This window comes from Acipenser ruthenus, chromosome 7, assembly GCF_902713425.1.
Source record: "Acipenser ruthenus chromosome 7, fAciRut3.2 maternal haplotype, whole genome shotgun sequence".
In the NCBI taxonomy this organism is placed as follows: Eukaryota; Metazoa; Chordata; class Actinopteri; order Acipenseriformes; family Acipenseridae; genus Acipenser; species Acipenser ruthenus.
The window spans coordinates 63,879,585-63,900,155 of record NC_081195.1 but is presented as its reverse complement, the minus strand read 5'-3'; the positions used below and the strand labels follow the sequence as shown (position 1 = coordinate 63,900,155).

The window sequence follows — 20,571 nt, the reverse complement described above, 5'->3', positions numbered from 1 at the left end:
GTGTGGAGGATTGGCAATCTGTTGTGGGTGCAAAGTACTCCGAGACAGGAGTCCGAGGTCTGGTGCAAAACACCACAAGGTTGTTGTTTTATTTAAACATGCTCACAAAAACAATGTAGGCACACATGTTAAACTGGGGTCTCTGTTAAAAACAGTCCAAATTGTGTCTGAGCCCATCAAAACAAAAATAAACAAAGGTATATACAGAGAAGCAGAGGGAGTTTACCTCAAAACACACTGTTAGGAGAATTCCCTTGGCGCTGGGTGCTTGCCACTCACCAACTGGAGAACAAAGGCCAGCAATCCTTATAAATTTATAAGCCTGCCTCCAATTTAGCTGTATCCAATTAGGGCGGCCAGCAGTTGAAACTAATTCAGTTCAAATTTGCCACTCTTAAACATGGCCCTCCTGAAACAGCTTCTGAAGTGCTGGTCTGCCCTTCACCAAGATGGCAGCTACCTTCCCTCCAATGGCGAAGAGCATGTTCTCCATTGGTGAGGAGTACCCTTTAAACCAGATGGCTGAACTACATGTTGATGGAGCTGCAATTGATGGAGCCTCAGACCCTCAAAAGGTTAATATTGTGCAAGGAAACATGGTTGTCTTTAGTAGAGGATACAGTCAAATCTAAGACTTAGCCAAAAAATAAATAAAGACTGTTTCTTTGCTATCTTTTAGTCAGCTTTTAGCTTTTAGTTTTCAATAATTTTCACTTTGTGTTGTGACTCTTTGGAGTCCACTAGTTGTCAGCATTGCTCTTTTAGCCAACACAGGTACAATGTTTAATTGTCCAGAGAAAAGCCATATTGTATAACAAGTGTGACTGCCATCTTGAAGTGATTATTCTGAACCAGTTTGGGCCTTGCTAAAGAACGCAATGTCACAGTGTGGCGCTGCATAGTGTATAGGGCTTGAAATAAGACCCTTTTGCAGTGATTTCTGGGATAACGATGCTCAGGTGCCCATTATCATGCCTCCAGTATTTTCATGTACCCATTTTACGACCAACTAAAAGAGAGCTAACTTATCTTGAGGCTATGTGTGTCACATCACTTCATTCTGCAGTTTGCTTGAAGAAAGTCCAAATTTATTGCCCACACGTGACCACACCCTAATGATCTCAAGCCTTTGTGGGTTTTAGACAGAATACTTATACCTTTCACTATTGGTCAAGGAGAAAATGTTAAATCACAGATATAGCCATTGTAATACTTTTCAATATGTTACCATATCCATTCCAAGGTAATGGTAAAACTGCTGACATGCCTTACTAGTTTTCAGTTAAAAGGCCTCTCAATTTCTTTCTGCTAAGTGCTCAATATTTCCTTAATGAATGTTGCATACATCTAATGCTTGCTTGCAAAGAAGATGCCACTTTTCCCAGGTACTTTTAAAATAATTGATACTGTATGGTATTAGTAGTGTGGTATGCTTCCATTACTGTCCATTACTTTAAAAATGTGAGTTTTTATTGTATATTCTTTACACTGCCAAAAATACTGTAATCCCTTTCAAGAGGAACATACTCACGAAACTGTGTAAGAAGCTTTCACATTTCATGTCCCCTAGGTTCTTATTGCAAATAAGATGGGGTGCATTAACATCCAACTTGTCTGCCCTCAGCACTGTGTGTGAAACGCATGGCATGTGTCTATTTATTTTTTTCCAACCCCTGTAGTACACTGTATGTTTGCTATTGGAGTCATGGCCTCACTTGCTTGACCCCGTTCAACCTGTAAAAGTAGGGGAGCTCTCACTGATGTCGCATTGCGTCTCCAAACCTAAATCATTCACATTATTGGACATTCATTTTTCCAGAGGTACAGGTATTGGTTGAACTAGTTAATCTGCGGTGACACATAGTATTGACTGTAGCAGCTTCTTAACATTGAGTTACTTGGGTGGTTGCCCACCAAAGAGCTAAGCAGTTTGATTCTTTAGACCTTCATCCCCCAAGCGTCCGGACAGTGTTTTGCCATTGATTAGGTAATAATCTCCGGGCTATTTAAGGACAGCTTTTTTTTTTTTAAAGGGGTTGTTGTCAGTACTTCCCTGCCTGATTGAGGAAAGCTTGGCTGGGTCTGACCTCAGATTCATTTTGCATATAAAAGATAGCAGTCACTTTCTCATACCAGCCAATAAAGTCCTAGAAACTAAGCCACTAAATACCACATTTGAGAAATTGACTTCAAAGTCCTTTATAGACAATGCACAGGTATTCCACTCTTCCCATCAGTGCTCTGCGAGCTCATCTCACTCCTAACCTGTATACTCCCTGCTTGTCAGTCCTGGGCCACTCTCAAGTAAACACACTGATCTGTGCTTTGAGCTATGATTTTTAACTCAAATTCAATTCAATCCTAGGATCTCTATAAACGCTTTTATTTTATAGACCAGTCCTAGCACTTCAGCATGTTATTTGCTTGTTTCACTCTTGATGTCATGTGTGTCTGTCTGCAGTGGTAACAGGCACCTCAGTGCTGCTAAGATTTTTAAGTAACATTGCTGCTGTTGTTATAAAATGTTTTAATTTTCACTACACAGCAGAAAGTCCTCTGGCTATATGTAATGTTATTTGTTCATGAGTTCTGACTAATTGACCTTTTGGTAATTATGTAAGGTTTTGTGAATACTACAGGCTCTTTCTTGCTGCAAGACCGTTGTGACATTTGTCATTTATTTCAAGTCAGCTTATGCTTGGATAGGTTTAAAAAAGCAATCCCAGTTTAGCAGTGCTTAGGGCACTGTTCATAAAGCTTTAACTCATGAGTTACATTATTTAAAGTTGTGTTGCCGATCACATAAGCCACCTTGTCAACGTTATAGTTTTCACATACACAATACCATTTTACTCCCTAACTATCACTCCTTGTTACCTAATTCAGATTCATAATTCGCTTATGACAAACAGCAAGGTTGCATCACCTACAATGAAGAGAGAACAGTAAATGTACAAATTAAATGCATTAAATGACCTCTTTGAACCACCCCTTAAACAAGCTCAGTAAAATTCATCATGCAGTTTCTGTCTTAGACTAATTGTAGCTAACAAAATAATTCCATAATTCTTACCTTCTTACCTTGCCCTTCCATGTCTACATACTACTATAGATCCCAAATGTGCAGTCTGGAAATCAACATGTGTTACAGCAAACATTTTCATTTTAAAACATGGTACGTGGTACTACTTTAAATGAAAGAAAGTTCTCAGTTTCTATGCCGCCTTCTTTGGATACCTGTTACACTTGCACTTCCTGAGTCATTTCACCTCAGCAGTGTCTTCTGGGTCAAAACATGCTACTGACTGAAAGCATGTATGTCAATAGGGGAGCAGCTGGTGGGTTAATTACAGGAAAGAAACCATTTAAGTGGTGAGGCCAATTTTGCCCTACAGGTGAAATGAACCAGCAAGTTCAACACTAACTGAAGGCATGGCTTGAAAACAGAGATTTCTTTACCCAAGTGTAGTACCATATATCATGTTTTTTGACTATAACAAATTTGACATTTGAGAGGTAATATTTATGAAATGATTTTTAGTTAGCTACAATCACTTTAACAAGGCTCATTATACTCTGTACTGTTCCAAGTAACCCAGATCCACCCTAAACCAAAGGCATGCCTCATCCTTGGCTCTCTTTTCGTGTTGTCTGACTAAAGATAGAGACCCCTAAAGTCACTGTTTGACAAGCTTGAACAAAAACCACAAGGGGTCCTTCAGTCCATGGCACAACTGATAAGCCCCTCATCCCGATTTATATAGCGAGAGTGTGAGCGAAGGAAAAATCCTCCGAGGCCTGCTGGGTTTATGCAGGGCAGCAGTCAAGAGTGAGACGCCCAGAGAAAACACTGACTGCCCATTCCAGCACAAAGCTCTTTATTCTTGGCATCACTCAACATACTGCACACTAGACTTCACAATGTCAGGACACCACAAGCTTCAAAATGCTGTAAAAATATATAGCATAGTCAAGACCATGTTTACCTCTTTGTAGATCCACATATGCCTTGTTGGCTAATAATGTGAATATATACTGTTCTGTATAGTTAGCTATAGAAGTATTTAGAGATGTCTATAGAATATATATTCATATGGTTAACATTATTTTACCATTTTATAGTATGCACATTTCAGTAGAGTTCCATAGAGATACCCTATCTATTACAATCTCTTCTGTAGATATTGTAAAAGTGTGACTTGTGCACCTGTTCTGTATCCCCTGTGGGGGATAATAAGCAAGGTATCTGAGTGGGGTAAAACAGGTAACAAATGCCCTGTCTGATGCCCCCACTTGCAGATTAAATTCAGACCTAGTTATGTCCCCCTTGTAGCATTAGCATAGTACATCCACTCCATGCAAATGAGTTGTTAAAACACAGACTAGCACTAAGTTGTATTTACCAGGACCATTCTAACCCCAGAGGAACATCAGTTATGTTACAAATAACCCCATTCTGAACTTTTTTTTCTGTTGCTGTTAATACATTATAATGTCATGGTACCACCCTATACACATTAAATAAATGCAGCACAAGCTCTAGATTATTCTCACAATGACAAATCTATTTTGAAAACATTGAATAAACCATTTGAATTTGAGTTTGATAATGATGAGTTATCAGGTTACAAAACAGTGCTGTATCAGTTTTGAATCGGTTAGCAATGAATCGCTATCAGTGCCAAAAAGGTGCTCTTTGAAGTGAAGTTCTTGTTCCTTTAGGCGGAGCATTTACAATGGGACAATTCTGTTTCACCACAAGGCTGTTCCCTAAGCCGTTAGGAGGTTCCTATACACGGAGACAACTGTACACTGGTATTGTAATTGTATGCTGCTGTATTTTCAAGCCTTTCTGTTTAGGATAGAAATGAAAGAGAGTGAACATGCCACTTCCATCAGTTTTGTTAACATATGGGTTCATCTGCATATCTCTTCTTGGTTTAGGCTAATGTTTGACTCTGACTACACAGTGTAATAATGGATCCTGTCTCTCCCTGCTATCTGCCTGGCCACCTGTAAAGCGTGCTGAAGGTCAAGATGACCTATGTAAGATTACGCCTGGAGATTTCTAGGACAGAGTCTGATAACAAAAGACAGGGCACCTTAGTTCCAGGTCCTTTTCATCAGACAATACTGTTGTTACAAAACTCACTGGAAAGGTGATACTCTACTCAGTGAAGTACTGAATGCAGAGTCTAGCAGGTGAAAAGCGGAATCCAATATTGATACGGTCAGCTTTCTAACCCCCCCTCTTTCTCGGAATTGGGTGGTGTTACTGGTACTAAAGTGTAACTGATGCTGCTTATTGTTGCAAATTAATTTTTTTTAAACTCAGTCAAAGATGTTTTAATGTTTGTACCCATGTGCCTTGGGTCTACCCTAGCCATTTCACCCACCTTAATGTAAATCTTCTGAACGCCATATTGCACACACTTGTGTTTTAAATTAAAAAAAAAAAAAAAAAAAAAAAAAAACCTTAATCATCTACTTTTACTGAAACAGAAAACAGCAAAGCAAGTTCAGAGGTTTTACTTGCACAGAAACATGCTTCAATATGAGACCCAGAAGAGATTCTTCACAAATATACAGTACAAGCGGTGGGGAGTGACTTCAGTAACATTCCCCTGAAGATGAATGATCCAGGATGAATGATCAAAACAAGCATGAGGCAGAAACAGTAAGCTGTGAGAATCTGATGAAAGTCAAGAGAGTTCGCTAAGACTCTAAAGGACTATTTACTAAATAAGGCAAAATTAACACATTAGCATTTTTATTTTTAGCCAGACATGACTAAAAAAGGACTGCATTTGACAGCACTTGAAACCCAGTCTTGCCAAGTTTCATCGCTCTGCATAGTTGTTCCCAAGACCATCTTGGTTTTCTAAAGATTTTCCCACAGACCACTACCAGCGTGGCACTAAAAACATACTTATTGATACTACATTTAGTACAAACTACACAAGTAGTGGTAAGTTAGATATTATTGTTAAAGGGGTTATATTACAGATAATGAAATTATTCTAAAACTCTTAAATGTCATGCATTTCCATTCACTATGCAAGTCTCGTGTGAACACTTCATGAAAGAAGTTCACATTATAGCAATATATATATATACTGTATATACAATTATAAGAAGTATATAAGAAGTACAATTATAAATAGAATAGCAGAGCCAGTAAGAGTCAGGGGATTATTGAATTATTTATAACCTCTTTAATTAAAAAATACATAAATAGGTTAATTATACATTCTATTGTCTAGTTTGACCAAATCATTACACAAATGAATGTCAAATCCATATGTTCATTAATAACTGGTATCTATTTCCAGTATTTCAATTACCAAACGTATACCCCAATAGATTTTTTAATCTTCTATAAAATCTTAAAACACACCACCATGCGCAAAATGACTCTTGCCCTAGTTGGTGATGTCCGTGCACTGTAGGTTTTTCAGCATTTATTTAGTGGGACCATTTATAAAATACTGTCCTCAAAAATAATAAAAGGACCATGCACCTTGAACACACGCGCACACACACAAACACACACACACACACACACACACACACACACGCACACACACCCCAACACACACACACACACCAACACACACAAGCAGAGATATGCAGACACACACACGCACCCTTTCCCTCTCCTTAACATCTCCAGTAATTAACTAAAAGCTGGTGTTTGTTTATTGTTCCAATGCAGACAGACAGAGAGCTCCATTACAGGGCTGGATAAGCAGAGGAGTGCTCTTGTGCTCGACCCCCCCCCCCCCCCCACTGTCTGGATATACACTTACTCTGGGTCTCCAGTGCCTCTGACTCACCAAGGGTTCAGTTTCACTTCCCAATTAGCACTCTTAGTATGTGATTCTCCATGTCTATGACAGCTCCCCTAACACTGAAACCTGGTAACTCCCCTCTAATCCCACACTCGATCACAATGCTATTCAAGTGGAACCACTTGCCCAGCCAAGGACAGACATTTACCCCTTTAATCGCCATCTGGACCGCATACAGTCCACCAAAATGAAATGATGACTCACTAACTAGCAGCCCCCTTGAAACAACTGGCTTCTAGTGTTACAAATGGAAAAATAGGGCTCCCGAGTGGCGCATCCAGTAAAGGCGCTCCGCGCAGGATGTGCCCTATAGCCTGGAGATCGCAGGTTCGAATCCAGGCTATGTCACAGCTGACCGTGACCGGGAGTTCCTAGGGGGCGGCGCACAATTGGCTGAGCGCTGCCCGGGTAGGGAGGGCTTAGGTCGGCAGGGGAATCCACGGCTCACCGCGCATCAGCGACCCCTGTGGCCGATAGGGCGCCTGTGGCTCTGCAGCGGAACCGCCAGATCTGTGTTGTCCTCCGGCACTATAGGTCTGGTGGCATTGCTGTGGATCTGCAGTGCGAAAAATGACGGCTTGGCAGGAGCACGTTTCGGAGGACGCGTGTTCCAGCCTCCATTTCCCGAGTCGGCGCGGGGGTTGTGAGCGGTGAGCCGGGGATACAGATAATAATTGGGCATGCTAAATTGGGGTGAAAATCGGGGTAAAATAATTGGCGACGACTAAATTTAAGAAAAAAAAAAAAACAACAAAAAAAAAAAAAAAAAAAAAATGGAAAAATAAATAATCATAACATTTGCAATTTCCCCTTTGCATACATTTGAAGAGGAGGCAATACATTCTCAATGTGTTCAATGTATATATTAATTTAAAAAATCTTTGTATTAAAGTTCCACAATATAAAAGTAGTGCCTAAGGCACATACTGTAATGCAGTTTAGGTATCAGGTCTGTCATTTTCCAAGAAGTTAATCCTGTTCAATCACAACAGATGGTAATGGTGCCAGTGGACACACAAAGAATTACATGACTCTCACAGTTATGAATGACTGCGTCTTCTTCAGTATTAAGTTGTATCAGTGTAAGCCATCCCAGTATATGCAATGGCATGAGGCAATATCTGCAGAAAGCACAAGAATAGAGCCCCTGGGGTTGATGCTTGGATCATATTGTATTTGTTTAAATAACCATGACTACTTGTGAACATAACCTACAATATCCTGCTCCAATAAAAAAAAAAAAAAGAAAAAGAAAATTGGGCAACATTTGTAATTCAATTTAATTTTAAAAACATGGTTGTAAAACAAACAACCAATGCGTTTCGACACTAACGTGTCTTCATCAGGTTCTTGCGGTAAGCCATCAAAACTGAAAGTTTGGCTGAAAGAGTTCTGAACTTTTGTATTGCTGTAAAGACATATAGACAGACATCTCTCTCTCTCTCTCTCTCTCTCTCTCTCTCTCTCTCTCTCTCTCTCTCTCTCTCTCTCTCTCTCTCTATATATATATATATATATATATATTTTAATGAACACAGATTTTCATTTTATTTTATTAGCCAGAAACGGTTAATTTGCCAAAGTACTGATATAGTCAGCTCTGTTTATTATTATAATTTCTCCTCGGTCCATTTGAAGTGATATTGAAGGTTTTGACAGACAGTTTATTGGGAGTCATGTTTGTCTCACCAGTCAAGCTATGATAAAGGATGAGGAAAACTACTATGACTACCTACATAGGACCAAACTTCATAGGAAACCTAGGGTATTGCCACAGCTATCCCAGGTGTTTCAGTGCCATTTAAATTAGTTTTGCTGGACAGCGTCAAACACTAACATATCATACAAAACAATATTTTATTATCTGTTGGTATAATAGGAGAGGAAGGCAGTACAAGGTGAAAACACATTTTTATTCATGCTCTCCTTGTTGAAGAGGAAAAAACATATTGTAAATGAACATGGTTCCTTTTATTTATGTACCTACTGGTTCCTTCTGCAATAAAAATGTGGCAAATCTGCCACTTGTGTCTAGTTTAATTTAGCCATTTTTATATTAAATGTCTAAATTAAACAATTAAAGGCATGACCTGTTTTTGTATATAACTTGGCCGGTCCCTTTATTCTAACATGGTTGTTTTTGTACTGTACATGTGAAATGTTTTTGGACAGATATTTTATTTTTTTAATGTAAATATCCAGCAGAGGGCCCCAGCACTCATCACTGCTGCTGCTGTAGAGGTTTCATTCTGTTCCTTAGACAGCAGTGCAGATGGAACTGGTCTGTGTTCATTTTAACACTGCTGGTACTGTATGCAGGTCACTGGAGTAGGACATAGAGCTTATCATTTCTCTCCATCAAATAATCTTTTTGAACGACCGGTAGTATTCAATTTGTGGACTGAAAGGTTTATTTCTATAAACCATATTAAACAATATGGTTGGGCTGGTGTAAAAAAAATACAGTGACACCAAAAAAAAAAAAATTCTAATATTTTAAAATTCATCTTTACACAATTGTTTAAAAACCAACTAAGAATGATACCTACCTTATTATTAAAAATTAAAACAGATTATTAAAATAAATAATTACATACAATGTACGGTATTGTACATGAGTTGGAGAAACAAAAACATTATTTTAGCAAGAAAAAATTCCATATTGTGCTAATTAAACAAATTCATGTCAATTGAATAAGCGGTCAGGTTATTTATGAAGCAAGCTTCAGGGGTGTATTACTAATGGCCTAGAAAAATATAGATTACAGCAGCAAAAAGGTAAGAGCTAACATTACAACCCTTAGAAACACATTTTAACAGTTATATATATATATATATATGGAATAACTTTCATTAAAATTAATACGTCTTTAATAGTAAAACATACAAAAAGTCAATCTTAGAGTACTGTGATTCTCCTACCTGTTTTACGTACTGGGGACGTCCTATCAAAGCGTTCTTTGTTGTGTTGGTGTTGTCTTGTTCATCGATGGGTGAGTCTCTGGCTTCAGTGTTGGATTTTCAAGACACAGAATTCTAATAAAACACAGTGGGAGAGTCATAAACACTCAATGTGACGACACCAAGGATTTATGATTTTCTGACAGTACTGTTCAGAAGCCCAGTTTAAAAACATGATGTACATCATACAGCATTTGCACAACAAACTCTAGTGGTGGGTAGCTGAGCCTGCGGCCTACATGTCTCTCATCTTGAAACAAGCCATTCGGAAACCCCTGTCAGTTTTGTAATTTAATATTGTAAATATGCAACTGGTGCACCTTGTTAAATATTGACAAGTACTTCCAATACTTATATTACATTGTGTCCCCCACGCTGTTGGTTTAGTTTTATAAACGGGATTTAATATGCTTGGTCAGATTGCATTATGCTGGTGTTTGCAGGTTGTTAGGGATTCAATATCCACAGGGGTCCTTTTCTGATGACTCTAAAGTTAATAACAGTATGAGGCCTCCTCCACATGCAGGTGCTGGGAGTAGAATTACAGCCGTTTACCTACAGTGCATATAGTTTGATAAGGGAGGGATTTTCCAGTATCAGTATCACATTTTTTTCCCTCCAGAAGATCAAACATCCTATCCTGCTACTTGGTAGACTTGGGAGGGATTGAGCCATATTTGTTTGTAACAAGAAAACCTAATTGTTTATGTATTTATTTATACAAACATAGTAACAAGTCATTAGAATGCTTATTTAGGGATTAGTATGTGTGTCTATACAGTTAGTTGTTACTATATATTTTGGTTTTGTTTACTTTTTATTTTCTTTCACTAATCTGTTTTCATGTTACATGCCCAAGACAGAGAAGGGATTTCAGTCCATATAATCCAGTTCTTTCTCTTGAAAACACAGGAATTGTGTGATCCACATAATGATACTGTGGAAGTTGTTGACAGCACTAAACTGGAGTGACAAGGTTCAGATGATTTTGCAATTGGAAAAAAAAAAGGTTGAACTTCATACTGATTCAGAAATACGAGATTTGTTACCAATCTAACTTACTGTTACAATCTTCTGTGGTGTACCAATCCCTGCTGCAATATGTTTTTCAACCCGGTCCTAGGTCAATAATCAGCTGTGGAATAGAACCAACAGTCCTGTATAACTTTAACATCTGCTCACACTGAGAACCCTTCCGCTGAAGGTCCTATCCGTTTTTCATATTCTAATGACTGCTCTACTTTAAAACTGTGGTTCTACAGCTGCTGTTTAATTTGTTCTTTCCCATCGACATGTTTGCAAGGAGGGAAAGAGGATAAAGTTGAATGGAATCCTTTATAAAACCTTACCATGATATATGTTGATCAACTCTGAAAATGGTCTGGAAGTCAGCATGCTTTGGTGAGTGTTAAGAGTGAGATGTTGGAAGACATAGTTATTACAACACTTACATTTCCACTCAAGGGACAAATACTTTGATAACAACATACAGCATAGTTTAAAGATGGATTAGTCCCCTTCAGTGTGGGTGTTTACCAGAGCACTATAAATGACAGCTGTTGAGGGGGTGATCAGTCAGAAAATGGATATGCTTCCTCCTACCCTACGATAAGATGTAATAAATCGTGTGATGCACTAAATTGTGTTTTTTAGTAGCCTATTTGCATTAAAAGATCCATTGTAATGTACAGTAGAACATACTGGAGCTACTGCTGTAGCATCTGAACGAAGGCAGCACAACCTTTGCAATACAGTAGAACCTCAGAGTTACGAACACCAAAGTTACAAACTGAACGGTCTACCAAACACCCCACTTTCAACCAGAAGTACACAATCACTCAACCATGAGTGCAATGCAACCACATAGGCGCTCCAATAAGCAGCATGCTGGTCATGGAGAAGGTAAAATTACTGAACCAACAAATGCATTCAGAAAGGTGAGGCAGATTTCAAAGCAAGTACCAGCAATTTTACTGGGAACATTTTAGTTTTACACAAAGCACAGTTTTCTTTTTTTTCAAGCCAAAGGAGGCCTTTCTGACTTGTATCTATCATTGATTCATTCTGAATACTTTAAACCCGCCCCAACTACTGAGTGACAGCACATTCCTACATATCTGTTGGAGACTCTGCCTGCGAGATTTAAAACGAAATTACAATCAGGATGGAGGCTTGTTAGCGGGATTTAAAACCGTATTACAATTAAGATACTGAGGATTTAAAAATGCATTCAGAAATGTGAGGCAGATTTCAAAGCAAGTACCAGCAATTTTACTGGGAACATTTTAGTTTTACACAAAGCACAGTTTTCTTTTTTTTCAAGCCAAAGGAGGCAAGCTGCACAAACGCATTGTGTTTAAAACAAGCACGACCTTAACCCAGGTTTTCATATTCATTTAAATCTGTGTTTTTGATACAGTTACGATTTCAATGTCAATTTAAATGTAGCCTTTTTCCAATTATAATACTGTTTTAAAGACTTTAGAACCATAACAATATGAGCATTACATTACTGTACTGTGTCCTTGTATTATTCTCCAGATTGAGGGTGTAGATAGCAGGTGTCCACATTTAATAAAACCACTGAAAATTCAGTTTTCAGAGTTACGAACATTTCAGACTTACGAACTCTGAGGTTCTACTGTATCACATCTGCAAACAGACTCTCAGACGCCCGATACCTTTCACAAGCAGGCTTGATTCAAGATCAACAATGTCCTATGAAGATTCCAGTCCAATTCAAGACAAAAAAAGTATTAAATTATTATCATTTAAAAAAAGAAAAAGTGTACTAGAGAAGGAGAGTTTTCTCCAGGTAGACTCAATGCATCCTCTAGAAAAACCAGAAAAACTGTGGAAATGGTTAATCAATTAATGTTGACTCCACCTTTTTCCCATTAAAAATTAAAACCTACTACAAAAATAATAATAAATACATTTCCCAGTGCTGCTGGGCAATGTCCCGCCTTTCTGACTTGTATCTATCATTGATTCGTTCTGAATACTTTAAACCCGCCCCAACTACTGAGTGACAGCACATTCCTACATATCTGTTGGAGACTCTGCCTGCAAGATTTAAAACGAAATTACAATCAGGATGGAGGCTTGTTAGCGGGATTTAAAACCGTATTACAATTAAGATACTGAGGATTTAAAACAGAATTGTGGCGGAATGTACAAAAATGCCTACACACAAAAACCCCAGAAGAATGTGCACGTAACCATAGGGATTTCATTGTGGAAGACAGCAAAGGAAAGAAGGGACAACTTAAGTACTGTCGAGTTACTATACATATTTTGACACAAAAAAAAAAAACGCTCAAGCGTTTTGGAAAGTAACCGAAAACACTCATTTCATACTATATCAAAAACGAAAGCCTCGAAAAAAACATTTTACATAAAACTCGAAAATAGCTAAAAATAAGCACCGAAAAATACAATTAATAAAACCAGAAAAACAGAAGCCCTAAATATATTGTACCATTAAAAACTGCCCCCAAAGTTTTTCTAATTGTAGAAAAAAAGATATGAGGACATTATTATATGTTTATTTAAATAGAAAAGTTTAGTTAACAGTCTTTTTTTCTGAATAAGATATTATTAATTGAGTACTTGAACCATCTTCAAGTATCCTGTTTTAAACGGCCTTGTTGATGTTAAACAACTACAATGGCTACAATCTAAGCAGGTTTGAGCTTGGCTGCCATTTAGAATTCTATTAATCAGGTAGTGGAGGCGCGTGCTAGTCTGTGATGTTATTACTGCACACTTGAAACCACTTCAGATAAGATAAGAACAAGAAAACCGAGGACCCTCCTACTTACTAGTGCAGTATCATCTTTTTAAAATGTAGCTTAACCTCTGTGCCAGATCAAGGGTTGTCTCTTACAAAATATCATATGTGACACTATGTATTATATAACCTAATTCAGTAAGCTGTAATAGTATAGTAATGATACTGAATTCAGTACAAGGACGTTACTCTGCAAAATGTATTCTGACTGCAATATAAAATTCTGTGATGCTATAAAAATGAAGCCCATTTATCCAACCACACTGTGGATAGCTCTCTGTGCAGCAGGTATTGGGATCCCACTTGACTTAACTAGAGTCATATTTGCAGAAAAAAGGGAATTGTATGTTTCTATTAGGATGCCCAATACCTGTATCACAGGAAGTGAATCTGCAGTTTAAATGGAGTCCAAATTAAATCAACAGAAAGTAAGTCGTTCTGCTAATAAGAGCCATAAAAGCAGTGGAGTTATTGTACATACAGTACATGTACTTGCTTCCTATACACATTCAGCGAAGCGATGTTGCTTTAAGCACTCTTTCAGAAATGTTACTCTCACTTTTAACCAGCCTGTAATCTTTGCTGTAGTAACCAGCCTGTAATCTTTACTATAGTAACCAGCGTGTAATCTTTGCTGTAGTAACCAGCGTGTAATCTTTGCTGTAGTAACCAGCGTGTAATCTTTGCTGTAGTAACCAGCCTGTAATCCTCATTCCAGTGTTAAACTGGGGCTGCCCAACAAGAGAAGGCTGTATAATAGGTGTGAAATGCGCAAGATATTAACTAAAATGCACTAGATACAAAACAAAGGAGGTCACAATATTTCCTAAATGTCCAGTCAACCCAAAGCTTGCTGCTGTTGGGGGCTCCTAAGTGGCGCATCCAGTAAAAGCACTCACTAGAGTGCAGGATGCGCTCTATAGCCTGGACGTCGCCGGTTCGAGTCCAGGCTATTCCACAGCCAACCGTGGACGGGAGCTTCCAGGGGGCGGCGCTCAATTGGCCGAGCGTCGTCCGGGGGGAGGGAGGGTTAGGTCGGCCAGGGTGTCCTCGGCTCACCGCGCACCAGCGACCCCTGTAGTCTGGCCGGGCGCCTGCGGGCTTGCCTGTAAGCTGCCCAGAGCTGCGTTGTCCTCCGACGCTGTAGCTCTGAGGCGGCTGCACGGTGAGTTCGCAGTGTGTAAAGAAGCGGGCAGCTAACAGCACACACTTCGGAGGACAGCGTGTGTTCATCTTCGCCCCTCCCGAGTCAGCGCAGGGGTGGTAGTGGTGAGCTGAGCCTTAAAAATAATTGGGCATTTCAAATTGGGGAGAAAATAATAAAAAAAACTAATTAGCAACGACTAAATTTAAAAAAAAAGCTTGCTGCTGTAGACTGTAGCAACCTGTCACAGCGCTTCAACTAAACTGTTTCTTGCCAGTTGCCTTTTTGATCTTGCTTGAAAATAGGGCCTTGGCACGCTGTCTCATAGACGCCCGCTTCTGACCCCACAGAGCAACTACACATCACAGCCATGTCAATCAAGCTATCAAATTAAAGTATAACCTGATGCAGACCAAGAGCCAGCATAGAGGTTTCTGTCAAATCATTTCATATTTTTCTATAGCAGTATAGTACAAATCCTGAGATTATACCAATTTTACCATATAATTGCTCATCTTAGAAGGGAACTGTAATTAATTACAAGATGCTTTTTTTCATTTTCACCAACACAGTGATTACAGATCTTAGGGATGGCATTGCTACTGAACTGGAATTCATACGGTCAGCAGAATGCACAAAATAATAATACAAGAATCACTGTAGTGCGTGTTCCTTATAGACAGTAGATGGCAGCAGAGAGCCATGTCTGTAGTCGACATTCATATTGTTTACCAGCTGCAGGGAAGGTGCTACAGCACAACATCTGTGTCATAAAGAGTATATGAGGTTGCTTTTTCTCTTTTGATGGTTACATGACACCAGTACTGCATTATTTGCTTGTCCCATATTATAATCACAACTTTCCTAATTTTTTTTTTTTTTTAATGGATCACAGGCAGATATTATTATTATTATTATTATTATTATTATTATTATTATTATTATTATTATTATTATTATTATTAATAATAATAATAATAATAATAATAATAATTATTTATTTATTTCTTAGCAGACGCCCTTATCCAGGGCAACTTACAACTTACAATTGTTACAAGATGTTAGTTTCAGGTACTTCATGTGGTGAAACTACAAATTTTCTTTTGCATGCATTCAATGAAAGAATGCCTACAAGAGAGAGCTAATTTGAGCTGCTTTTGCAAATTGATAGATCCTATACCTATAATACTATCATTCTGAGTGATTCTGAGTTTTAAAGCACCAATATTTAATTTGAATCTGTGCTCCACCTTAACCATGCTGTTACTACGGAGCCAGCAGGGTTGAAAGGTCACTGCATCATGTGATGTGCCTTTCTGGTTCACTAGCCAGGTCAGGCAAGGCTGGTGTTAAGATATAATTGGCATGCAGCTTCTTTCAATACCTCTGCCCAGTAACACTCTGGGCTAGGTTTCAACTATTCAGAAACTAAATCGAATGTTACCATAACAAGTAGCTGGGCAACTGAGACCTGTTGCACAATTAATATATTTTACTGATGTTTCCGTATAAACTGAGTCGCCTCAAAATCTGTATGTCACTCTAAAAGGTGATTTGTTACATTACTGTGTGTATTTATCAAATACAAACACAGATAATAAAGGGTCCTTGAAAGAAGTAGCAAACAGTCAGCTGGCTTGAAAATTGTACACTAAAATATAACTTCTTGTTGTCTGTTTGCTATTCCTTGAAGTTAGTTTCAGCTTTTCAGCTATTGGGAGACTAGCTTTCTCTTGAAAGCTGCTTGCCACTGCATCAGTCTATGAGACATGTGGGCATGCCCTAGCAGAGGTTATACATTGCATCTTAATGCTGTCATAGCTCAGGAAGCAAACAGACATTTACATAGGGTTACCATGTGGCTCCTGATTAACCGGACGTTATGAGACAGAATGGGATTTCAAACTTGCCCCTAAATTGAAATAAATGAAGGTGTAAATGAACCATCCTTAGCTACAATTAATAAAGGTGCTTAAATACCTGCATGCGCGTCAAATAATTGTATTATACCAAGAATGAATTGCAGCCAGTCGCTATTTTTTTCTGTTTGTTAAAATTCAATCGCTCATATTATTCTGCAAATACAATTTCATCATCATCTCGTTGCTCTATCGATAGATTAGCTATTCTTTCATTAAGATCTGATCAGAAGCAGCTGATCAGTGTGAATTGTTTGCTGCGCCCAAGCAATTCCACCACAGCAGGATTAATCCCAGCAAAGGTGGAGATCATTTATACGTGAATTACTTTCAATTTAGGGGGAATTTTGAAATCCCGGTCTGTCTCAAAGCATCTGGTTAATCTGGAGCCATATGGTAACCCTAATTTACAACATTGTACGGTTTACTGGTTTAAGAGCCACATACTACTACTACTACTACTACTAAGTACTACTACTGCTGCTGCTACTACTACTACTACTACTACTACTACTAATAATAATAATAATAATAATAATAACACAGATTGTTTTATGATGATAGGTTCTACTGCTGACACATGGACATTGCTCTATGTGTTATACTGTATATTAGTAGTATAATCCATACATTCCCCCTGGGGATTTATATAGCTAGACAAAAAAAAATAACAGCTTGTTTACGGTTGTGCTTTCCATGAGGAGTAGCGGGTAAATCTCTTTTTCTTGATTAAATGACGTGTATTAATACCTCCTTCACACGTTCATGTTGCATGCTATCCATAGAAAACATCAAATATCATATACAAATTCCATGCCATGTTCTTCATGATACAAAATCTCATGCAAAGAAAAACACCCACAATAGAAAAGGACCAGGCTGTTGCTTTCACCATGCAATAAAGTTCACATACAGTATGTTAACTTTGTGTTATTATTATTTAGCTATAGATGCACTGCATCAGCGTTTAAATATATTTAAAAAAAAATATTAAAAAAAGAATAGTATGACATATAGAAACGTATATGTGACAATAACTATTGTGTCAGTATACATGTAACTCTTGTCAAAATGCAAATCAAAACAACCACAAAAGCTTAAAGGATCAAACAAGCTTATTTTCACAAAGAACGGGCATGCTGCTGCAGCAGTACATCAGTGCACCAGATTGTTAATGGGATATGTGAGTACTGTGCAATACGGAAAACCTGCACAATAACCCAACAGTTACGTGCAAGCAGCCAACAGCAACAGACATGTGCATGTCTTTTAATGTACCCTTTTAACAGTAAGTCAGAATATCCAGAGGCTCCTCCAGTCTCTTCTTCTAGACTCAAAGGTCATTTATCACCAGAGGCACCAGTAGCTGACTACATTTAAATTTCCGTACTTTCTGTACTTATGAAGGAAATGTATTCACTTGTTTATTTATAGCCTACAATATCGTACATACTAAAATACAGACAAAGGTAGATGTCAACATAAGAAAAGAAATTCCATCCAAGCCTACATAGATGGCTTACGGTATTTTTTTTTTCTTTTTAACCAAACAAAGATTGCAAAATACTAATTAAAACATCCTCCTGAAGGGCTCCAGAGTGGCGCATCCAGTAAAAGCACTCACTAGAGTGCAGGATGCGCTCTATAGCCTGGACGTCGCCGGTTCGAGTCCAGGCTATTCCACAGCCGACCGTGGACGGGAGCTTCCAGGGGGCGGCGCTCAATTGGCCGAGCGTCGTCCGAGGGGGAGGGAGGGTTAGGTCGGCCAGGGTGTCATCGGCTCCCGAGTCAGCGCAGGGGTGGTAGCGGTGAGCTGAGCCTAAAAATAATTGGGCATTTCAAATTGGGGAGAAAATAATAAAAAAAACTAATTGGCAACGACTAAATTTAAAAAAAAAAAAAAAAAAAAAAAAAAACATCCTCCCAAAAGACTAGTGGGGTTTCATTTTTATTTATTTATTTATTTATTTTTTAATCCATGCCGTCAGATTTTTACCCACGCGCCAGATAATTGTAAATCAGCATTTTATATGTGAAGTGTTCTAAATAAATGTCCATTCTGCATGACAAAATGTACAATTTTAAATGAAGTTCACAACATAAATATTCCCATTACTTTTTATTTCAATTTGGCTGCTGCTCGCTGGTGGGAGAGCCGTCTCCCTGTACGCTAGTAGTTTCCATAACAGCAAATTATGCTTCCATTCATTGTTCTTGATCTCGTTAACATGCATTTTGATTAACGAGTTCCCCTTATCTAGTCATTGAGACAGGAAGTGATGTAGGTGACCTGCGACAATTAAGCTTTTTAACGAGAAATGCGTTCATTAACGATCTCATCGACTCAATTTCAAAGCATTAACGGATTGATTTAATTAACACATTTCGTTTGAAAATCACTTTCTACTAAAGCTCTTGTTACTATACCATGAGTTTGATACAATAACACTGTTTTTTTTATTAAATCCTGCCCCATAGATTTCAAGTTTAAACTGCTGCTTCCTGGTTATCTAATCACATCCTGATTGGAGTGAGTTTCATCTGAAACAAAGCAAAAATGATTGGGTACCTTTATAGAGTGAACACTTTTACTGAGGGTTTCACAGATCCGGATTAGCATCGTAAAATAAGGTGGTCCAAGACTCGTTCTAATCATTGGTCTGTGAAACAAGCTATTAGTCTTAATTAGATGGCTTCAGCATTGATGTAAAATAAAGCACAAAAAAACCCAGGCGGAGTAGTGATCATGACCTAGCGCTTCTAATAAAATGAGTGCTGAAGCCTTGCTTATCATTCCTTTAAATATGAATACTAGTGTCTTATTCCTAGCTATGTGCAGTAGGGCAAAGGTCTTGGGTGTCGGAGTTAGGATCAACCCTGATTACAGTGCATGCAGCCCTAGTCTCAAAGCCTTCAGAGCTGGGCATGAATGCAGTACATAACATACTATTGAAATGGAAAGTCTAAACCTCTAAGCCTGCTTGGAAAGAAATCTAAATTTATTTCAGCCTGGGCAAAGTTTCAAGAGTCCCACTTGAGATCCCACCCAAAATGCTTTATAACAATCCTGCCTAGGAGTACAGTGCAGCTCAGTTAGTCCACATTGACAAGGGCTGGAAACATTCCCATTGTCAGATGCTCCTAACTCATTATTATTATCCCATGCTGGCGATGAAATCCCCTGTGAAGGGGCTATAGTGGAGGTGGTAGGACGTACGTATGTCACACTTCACATATTTTTGGATTCATCAGGTGAACCACTTATCCATTTGTCATGAAACTTGATATTAACACTATTTAGCACTAGTTATTGAGAATATCAGATCCTGGAAATAGATGGGGGTGTCCATCTGTATGTCACACTTACATTTGCATAGATCTGGAGAACCGCTTGTCCACTTGTCATGAAACTTGGTATTAACACTATTTAGCATAAGTTAGTGATAATATTGGATTCCAATGGAATTTTATTCTTTAAAATATTGGAGATAGATTCTGATTTTTTTGGTTTTGTTTTGTTTTTTGACACAGCTTGTGGTCATTAGTTAGCATTCTATTATTGTATACTTGGTTTTCACTACACCAGGGTTTTTGTATTGTATTATATAGCCCAATCTAACTGACCATCAAGGTGAAGAGGTTGGTTAAAGGAAGACAAGTACTAAGCAGCTGAAACTGATACAGAGTCCAAAGAAATCTGCTAAGCTCAAAAAGCTTGTTATGGCAAGTTGTCAAGTTGCTGCTAAAACCAAAGAAATCCATACCAGACTGTCAATATTTGTAGTTTTCTTTTACTGAAAATCTTTTTTTTCTTTTTTTAACTTTATTAATGCACTCTGTAAATTAAATGACTAAACTGCTTCTTCTTAATAGCAATTACAATTACCTAATTAAAAGCATTTA

The 20,571-nt window shown here is 38.2% G+C and overlaps 1 protein-coding gene across 2 annotated transcripts in view; it reads right to left on the bottom strand.

Annotated features, from left to right (window-relative positions):
• LOC117416232 (potassium voltage-gated channel subfamily A member 5-like) overlaps window positions 1-20,571 on the bottom strand; it is a 48,672-nt gene that overhangs the window by 5,893 nt on the left and 22,208 nt on the right. For both annotated transcript variants that reach the window (XR_004546515.3, XM_059027569.1), the window contains exon 2: window positions 9,774-9,887. The gene's annotated coding sequence lies outside the window, so the exon portion shown is untranslated. The remainder of the gene's footprint in view (window positions 1-9,773; window positions 9,888-20,571) is intronic.